Raw genomic sequence first — 8,130 nt, forward strand, 5'->3', positions numbered from 1 at the left:
TAGAATAGCTGTGGTTCAAAGCAGGGTACCCACTCCCATTCATAACTTCCCCAAATTGCACGCCCAGAAATCTCTATTCCCATGCGCCAACCCTTCTGGGGGTTTCTCCCAGGACCTGGGGCCAGGTTACTCACCGTCGGTGTTAGCTCGAACACGGTCTTAAAGAGACAGTGCGGCCTGACTGACTTTTTCCCGGCGGCGTGGGTGCTCCGGGTGCCTCATCAGGGCCGCCCGGGGGAGTAGCCCCACTCTCTTCTCCCGAGGAACGCACCATCCTGTCCGAAGGTCCGAGGGCCAGTGCGCGGCCCGCCTGGGAGACCCCACCGCGCCGCGCGCCGCTCCGTGGGCGTCGGCCCCGCACCGCGGATCCCGCCGTCCAGGCTCCGCCCCGCCCAAGCTCCTCCCACCCCAACCCCACCGCCCCGCGCGCAGCGGGAGCACCGCCCTGGGGCCCCGGTGGCCCAGGTCGCCTACGCTCGCTTTCTGTCCGCTGCCCCGGCACCCGCGGAGTCGTGTGCGGAGCGGAGGGGTTGCGGTCTCGGACTCGCAGAGGTGGGGCGCGCACGCCGTTGGGGGTGGTGCCAGGGGCGACTGCAGTGCCGGCTGCCGGCTTCACGCAGCTGGGTTCGCGGAAGACACGTTTACTGGGAATTTGGAACGCACCGTACTTATACAGTGGAGACGATCGCGGCATGACGTGGAACTGACGGGATGGTGGGACGGTGCGCGTCATTCCCACTTGGGCCCGTCCTGCGCGAAGCGCCACGGGAACCGAGGTGTGTCGACAGGCACAGGTTCCGTGTGCCTCACCCGCAGCCCACGTTCAGGTGTCTTTCCCCACCTCCTTTCTCCTATGGAGGTGGTTGTCATAAAAGGACCAAACAGAACGCAAAGACCTGGCTTGAGGCCTTACTTGTCACTCACGACGTAGGAGTAAGAATCCTAAACCTCCAGGGTAGCTCTGCTGATGAGATGGCCTATAAAGGAAAACTTCGTGAAGTGTGGAAACTGGACAAGCCTTGTAATACACTAAGATATCCCAACAGAAGGGATTTCCCAGAAAGGCTTTTCAGAGTATCAGATAGAGCCCCCGGGCTTCCTGTCCTGTGTCAGCTAACCAAGGAGAAAAGGAAGTGATATCTTTACATACTTAATAACCAAAGCCCTTTTTCTGGAAGACAATCAAGTTTCAGGCCTCCTTATCCAGTGGCAATGTAGAGGGGCCCCCAAACAACTTGGGCAGTTCTTCCAAACACACTGACGTATTCCCCTGTGGAGGGGGAAGGACTTTTGTGGCAGACCATCACTGAAGTTCCAAAGTTAATTTTTATAGACTCGAGGGCTACTACCAGTAAGCATTAGTGCAATCAAGCAGTGACAATGAAATTTTCTATTATTTCTTATTACAGCGGTAGGATTTAAAAAATGCATTTCAGAGTGTGCAAAACAACGGTGTTTAAAGCCACATGTTTAAAGATGTCACATGATCAAATAAGGGTTTGTTTTAAAAGTGATCATCATGTCAGGGGCACCTGGGTGGCTTAGTCGGTTAAGCGTCCGACTTTCGCTTAGGTCATGATCTCGCGGTTCGTGGGTTCGAGCCCCGCGTCGGGCTCTGTGCTGACAGCCAGCTCAGAGCCTGGAGCCTGTTTCAGTCTGTGACTCCCTCTCTCTCTGACCCTCCCCTGCTCACGCTGTCTCTCTCTCTCTCTCCTAGAAATAAATAAAACATTAAAAAAAATTTAAAAAAAAGTGATCATCATGTCAGAAGATATTTGCTAGTTTGCGCTCCTGAAGTTGGTTGCTATAGCAGACAAACTCCAAGCTTGAGAAATATTCATGCATGTAAATATCACACTTAAATCAGCAAGAAGCCCTCTGTCAGTGAACATTTCTTGGCCTGTTTTTGGTGATTTTTCATCTTCAGCATAATGTGAAGTGATTGCTGACTTAGAAGGATTAAAAGAAAATCAAGTCGCTTAGACACCTTGGCATTGAAGCTAATTGGTGATTGTACACAAATGATATGAATACACTGTGGCAGCGGCGACTCATTTTAGCAATTGAATTCCACTGTGGTGGGATTGACCCTTGTCAAGGAAGGAAACATGGTAGTTTTCCCCCCAAATAATTTTATTTTTATCATTAGAAAATAAGTACATAGAACATAAGTACCTCCGTAACCTATGTACGATCTGCCTCTTGGCCTGCAAAACCTAAAATGTGTTTGAGACTATTAGTTTTTTGGGTCACCTGGCTGGCTCAGTTGGAGAAGTATGCAACTCTTGATCTCAGGGTCATGAGTTTGAGCCCCACATTGGGTGCAGAGTTTACTTAAACAAAAATAAAAATAAAGACTCTTAGTATTTTGGTGAGAACAGTTGCTCAAAGAATTGTGAACATTGGTAAAAACATCAATAATCAATTTAGGGGCTCCTGGGTGGTTCAGTCAGTTAAGTGTCCAACTCTTGATCTGAGCTCAAGGTCTTGATTCCAGGGTCATGGGTTTGAGCCCCACATTGGGCTCCGTGCTCGGCATGAGGCCTACTTTTAAAAAAAAGTACATTTAAAAACAGGTCGCGTGCAGCCCCTCTGGAAAACAGTGTGGAGGTTCCTCAAAAAATTAACAGTAGAACTCCCCTAGGACCCAGCAATAGCACTGCTAGGCATTTAGCCAAGGGATACAGAAATGCTGATGCATAGGAGCACATGTACCCCAATGTTCATAGCAGCACTCGACAATAGCCAAAGCATGGAAAGAGCCTAAGTGTCCATCACCTGATGAATGGATCAAGAAGANCAGGTCACATGATTCTGAGTGATTTTTCTTTGGCGTGATGAATTGGCAGATGTTACCAATACTGCTCAGTTGTTGCTGTGTTGTTTTGTTTTGTTTTGTTTTTGAGAAAGAGAGGGAATCCCACCAGGGACAGTCCCAAGAGGGGCAGAGAGAGAGAGAGAGAGAAAGAGAGAGAGAAGACGGGCTCACCTGAAATGAGGCTCTTGTTTTACCCGAAGGGGGGACTCCTGTTTACCTGATGCAAGGCTTGAACACGCAAACCGTGAGATGACCTGAACCTAAGTCAGATGCTTAACCCAGGCGCCCAGGCTGTTGCTGTTATCCAGAAAGCCAATGCAGTTTGCAGTTACTGAAGAATTAGACTATGAATAGTCTGCAGGGATAACTACAGGCAAGAATATTTCAAAGAAGTTGAGAAAACACTAATGCAGTGCAACCTGACGTGGAATCTGCTAATATATGTTACAACTGAGAGTAATAAAAATATGTGGAACAGAAAAAGGCTTAGATAGACAAATTTACAAAGCTCGTGAAAATGTCAGGTGTTTCAAGCCTATGATTATTTGTCATATTATTCATTGGCAGATACTTTGTGGAAAATATTTGAATCTGTCATGTATTTATGAACCAGTAGTGTCAATGGTGAACTTTGTTCTTTCTCATGGACTTAAAAATTGTCATTTCCAGGAAGTTCCATCAGAAACAGACGCTGAGTATTTTCACTTGTCCTACCATCATTATCAGTTAGCAATCTATTTGAGCTTGGGGCTGAGATTAAAATTTTTCTAAACAAGGGGCAACTGGGTGGCTTAGTTGATTAAGCATCCAACTTTGGCTCAGGTCATGATCTCACAGTTTGTGGGTTCAAGCCCTGCATCATGCTCCATACTGACAGTGCAGAGTCTGCTTCGGATTCTCTCTCTTCCTCTCTCTCTGCTTCTCCCCAACTCATACTTTTTGTTCTCTCTCTCAAAAACTTAAAACAATGTAAAAAAAAACATTTTTTCTAAACAAGAACTGCCCTCAAGTAGTATTATCAAACACTGAATGATTTTGGAAATCAACTTTTTGTTGTAGACTTGATACTGTTTCTTAATGAAGTCAGCGTAAACTTACAAGACAAAATGGCATTTACATATGAATTTTTTTTAATTTTAAAATTTTTTTTTATTTCTGAGAGAGAGAGAAACAGCATGAACAGGGGAGGGTCAGAGAGAGAAGGATACACAGAATCTGAAGCAGGCTCCAGGCTCTGAGCTGTCAGCACAGAGCCCGATATGGGGCTCGAACCCATGAACCATGAGATCATGACCTGAGTCGAAGTCAGACGCTTAACTGACTGAGCCACCCAGGTGCCCCTGAAATTTATTCTCTGATGAAATCATTTTAACAAACTGAATCACAAGTAATATCAAGCTTCTTTTTTTACACTTGCAGTGCTGTCAAAATATTAAACAAGAAGCAAGATGTCCATTCCTACATAAATTTGTAGCAGATATATTTTTCTGAGCTCAAATTACAGTTCTGGCAGAGTTTGTCAGATGTCAGTGCAAATGGAAAGAATAGTTCTATATTTCAAAATCTGTTTAACTTTGCAATTGAGGATCTTTCACATAATCTTCAATTACAAGTGATTAATCTGGGGAGCACCTGGGTAGCTCAGTCGGTTAAGCTTCCAACTGCAGCTCAGGTTATGATCTCATGGTCCATGAGTTCAAGCCCCACGTTGGGCTCTGTACTGACAGATCAGAGCCTGGAGCCTGCTTAGATTCTGTGTCTCCGACTCTCTCTGGTCCTCACTAGATCACACACACACTCTCTCTCTCTCAAAAATAAACAAACATTAAAAAAAATTTTTTTTTAAGTGATTAATCGGGGGGGGCGGTGATGCCTTGGTGGCTCAGTTGGTTAAGTGTCTGATTCTTGATCTTGGCTCAGGTCACAATCTCACAATTTGTGATACTGAGCTCTGGATCCAGCTTTCCACTAACAGTGTGGAAACTGCTTGGGATTCTCTCCCTCCTTCGTTCCCTCTCTCTCTTTCTCCCCTCCCCAACTCATGCTCGCTCTCTTTCTCTCTCTCCTAAAATAAATAAACATTTAAGAAAAAGATCTGATTAATCTGTAGTGTAATGACACACTAAAAAGGCAAATAAGAGAAGAATTAATTATATAAGAATGAATATGCTCAATTTAAAATCATATGCTTGTGGACTAATATATCAATTTTTGTTAGTAACTGTATTGAAAAACATTTTCAAAGAGGCAATATGTAATATCTCATTACAGATCAGCATTAACAGATGAACGTTTGTAATCAATTTGGATGATAGGAAACATAAACTTTGATTCCTAATTAAGCGACATTTTATTTCCAAAAATAAAGGAATTCCATTCTTTTCATTAATAGCCCCATATTACAGAAAAAATGCACTTGATCATTATTATCATACTTTGAATTTTGTCAATAAAATTGTGTGGAAATGTGTTTTCTCTCTTGTTATGTAAATGCCTACATAATATCCTTGAGCCTGCCTCTTGGATGGCAAACACTAAAACCATTTACTATCTGGCCGTTTACAGAAAGAATCAACTGTCCTTTACTTTTTTTTTTTTTAATGTTTATTGATTTATTTTGAGAGAGAGAGTATGAGCAGAGTGCAAGCAGGGAGCAGGGGCAGAGAGGGAGAGAGAGAATCCCAAGCAGGCTCCGGGCTGTCGGACCCTGATTTGGAGCTCAAACCCACTACCATGAGATCATGACCTGAGCTGAAACCAAGAGTTGACATTCAACCAACTGAGCCACGCAGGTGCCCCTGTTCTTTGCTTTTAAGTAGCAAAACATGTACATTTTCTCCAAAATTCATATTTAATGTTTTATCTTTTTGTAAAAATAACACATGTTCATTGTAAACATCCATATTATATAGAAGGAATAGGAAAAGAAGCTACCCTCTTACTCCACCACCCAGAGATAAGTGTTACAGATTTGGGAAGTACTTTCTAGACATGATTTGTGCCAGTATTTCCAAAAATGTGCCCCTTGGAATACAAGTTGCTTAAGTTGACCCTTCAAAAAGATTTGTATGATGCTTCTTGATATCATTTTAAAAACTCACAAACACAAAACAAAAATTGTGAAAAACTTGGAAAATACAGAAAGGTTTAAAAAAACCCATCTTTAAAAAAATCCGTTTTTGAAAAACATCATCCTGAGCCTGGGTAGCTGTCGGTTAAGCGTCTGACTTTGGCTCAGGTCATGATCTCATGGTTGTTGAGTTCCAGCCCTGCATTGGGCTCTGTGCTGACAGCTCAGAGCCTGGAGCCTGCTTCAGATTCTGTGTCACCCCCCCACCCCACCCCACTCCTGCATGCGCTCTGTCTCTATCTCTTAAGAATGAATAAATGTTGGGGCGCCTGGGTGGCTTAGTCGGTTAAGCGTCCGACTTTCGCTTAGGTCATGATCTCGCGGTTCGTGGGTTCAAGCCTCGCGTCGGGCTCTGTGCTGACTGCCAGCTCAGAGCCTGGAGCCTGTTTCAGTCTGTGACTCCCTTTCTCTCTGACCCTCCCCTGCTCACGCTGTCTCTCTCTCTCCTAGAAATAAATAAAAAACATTTAAAAAAAAAGAATGAATAAATGTTAAAAAAAAAAATTCAAAATCACACTTCATCCTATGGTATCAGTTAGGACCCCCAGCAGGATTTGATTGCATACTCATGCTGGGTAATTGAGGCGAGCTTAATCAGGGAACAAAAGGGTTTCAGGGTTTGGGGGAAATTGCAAGGGATGGTAATTGGCCCTGGCACCAGTCCAGCAGAGAGCTTACCTCTGGGTAAGGGTGAGGAGGAGGGAGTGATTTGTTACCAAAACTTAAGAGGGTAACTATGTGGAGAGGATGTCTGATAAGAAAATGTGGTCTTCAGTTGAGAGGATGAAGTCAACCCTGTGGGGCACCACAGGAAGAGAGCTGAGTTCTCTCAAAACTCATTTCCTGCTGAAGCCTCCCATTGGCCAAAACCAATTGAACAAGGGAACAAGGGAGCCTTTTGATTCAATCCTTCTGGGTCAGTGCGCGCCCCAGGGTACAGAGCAGGAATGAGAAAGAGGGGGTCTGCAGGAGCAAAGAGAAAAGATGCACATGTCACTGTCAAGGGTACCCAAACTTGTCTCCAACGAGCACCAGTCTGTGAGCTCATACTCAGAGATGAAGCTGCCTTAGCTATATACAAACACATTTGAATCCCTACTCTTCAGGTTTAGATCCACTGCGCCGTTCTCTAAAAAGAATTAGAATTCCTTGGAGGGCGACAACACAACACATCAAGACATCCAAAAAGTTAGGTGAGCCTACAACATCTTGCTGAGGTTAGAAAATGAGAAGTCCCGGGGCCCCTGGGTGGCTTAGTCGGTTAAGCGTCCGACTTTCGCTTAGGTCATGATCTCGCGGTTCGTGGGTTCGGGCCGCGCGTCGGGCTCTGTGCTGTCAGCTCAGAGCCTGGAGCCTGTTTCAGTCTGTGACTCCCTCTCTCTCTGACCCTCCCCCACTCACGCTGTCTCTCTCTCTCTCTCCTAGAAATAAATAAAACAAAAAAACGAAAAGAAAATGAGAAGTCCCTTATTAGACCTGTCTTTGGTGATGTTAGAAAAAGTGTAAAGAGACCACACAGAGAGAACGCCCACTGCTAGCGTGAATGAATGGCAGATTACGCATGAAAAAAAATTTTTAATCATTAGGAAAAGTTGAGCCATGGACCTGTGAAAACATTTTTTATTAGAAAAATTTTTTAATGTTTATTTTTGAGAGAGAGAGATCACCAGTGGGAGAAGGGCAGAGAGACTGAGGGAGACACAGAATTGAAAGGAGGTTCCAGGCTCTGAGCTGTCAGCACAGAGCCGGATGCAGGGCTGGAATCCACGAGCTGTGAGATCATGACCTGAGCTGAAGTCGGAGGCTTAACCAACTGAGCCACCCAGATGCCCCATGAAAATATTTTTTAAATGATATAAAGTTTTCGGAAAAGATTTTTGTGATGCACCTATGTGTTTTCAATATTTCTACCAAAATTAAATCACTATATAAATCTTAGACTCATGTTTTGGTCATGACACAATAAACCTATAAAATTTTAGGAATATGCTGTATATATAAAAATTAGAATATGTAAGTCTACATTAAAGTGGAAAAGAGACCATTGCCTGGTAGGTGAAAAAAAAAAAAGCAGCTTACAAAAGCATGCTATGGTTTAATCGCTTGTGTGTGAATTACACACCTAAGAAAAAGTTTCAAAGAGTGGATTCCAAAATATTTATAGTGATCCTCTGAGGTTGGA

At 44.1% G+C, this 8,130-nt stretch overlaps 1 protein-coding gene across 4 annotated transcripts in view; it reads right to left on the bottom strand.

Moving 5' to 3' along the window:
- Positions 1-339, bottom strand: part of ITPRIPL1 (ITPRIP like 1) — a 4,978-nt gene extending 4,639 nt beyond the window's left edge. For all 4 annotated transcript variants that reach the window (XR_013337417.1, XR_013337416.1, XR_013337415.1 and 1 more), the window contains exon 1: positions 135-339. The gene's annotated coding sequence lies outside the window, so the exon portion shown is untranslated. The remainder of the gene's footprint in view (positions 1-134) is intronic.
- Positions 340-8,130: the final 7,791 nt, after the last annotated feature.

Source organism: Crocuta crocuta, unplaced genomic scaffold (genome assembly GCF_008692635.1).
Source record: "Crocuta crocuta isolate KB4526 unplaced genomic scaffold, BGI_CrCroc_1.0 scaffold67, whole genome shotgun sequence".
Classification (NCBI taxonomy): Eukaryota; Metazoa; Chordata; class Mammalia; order Carnivora; family Hyaenidae; genus Crocuta; species Crocuta crocuta.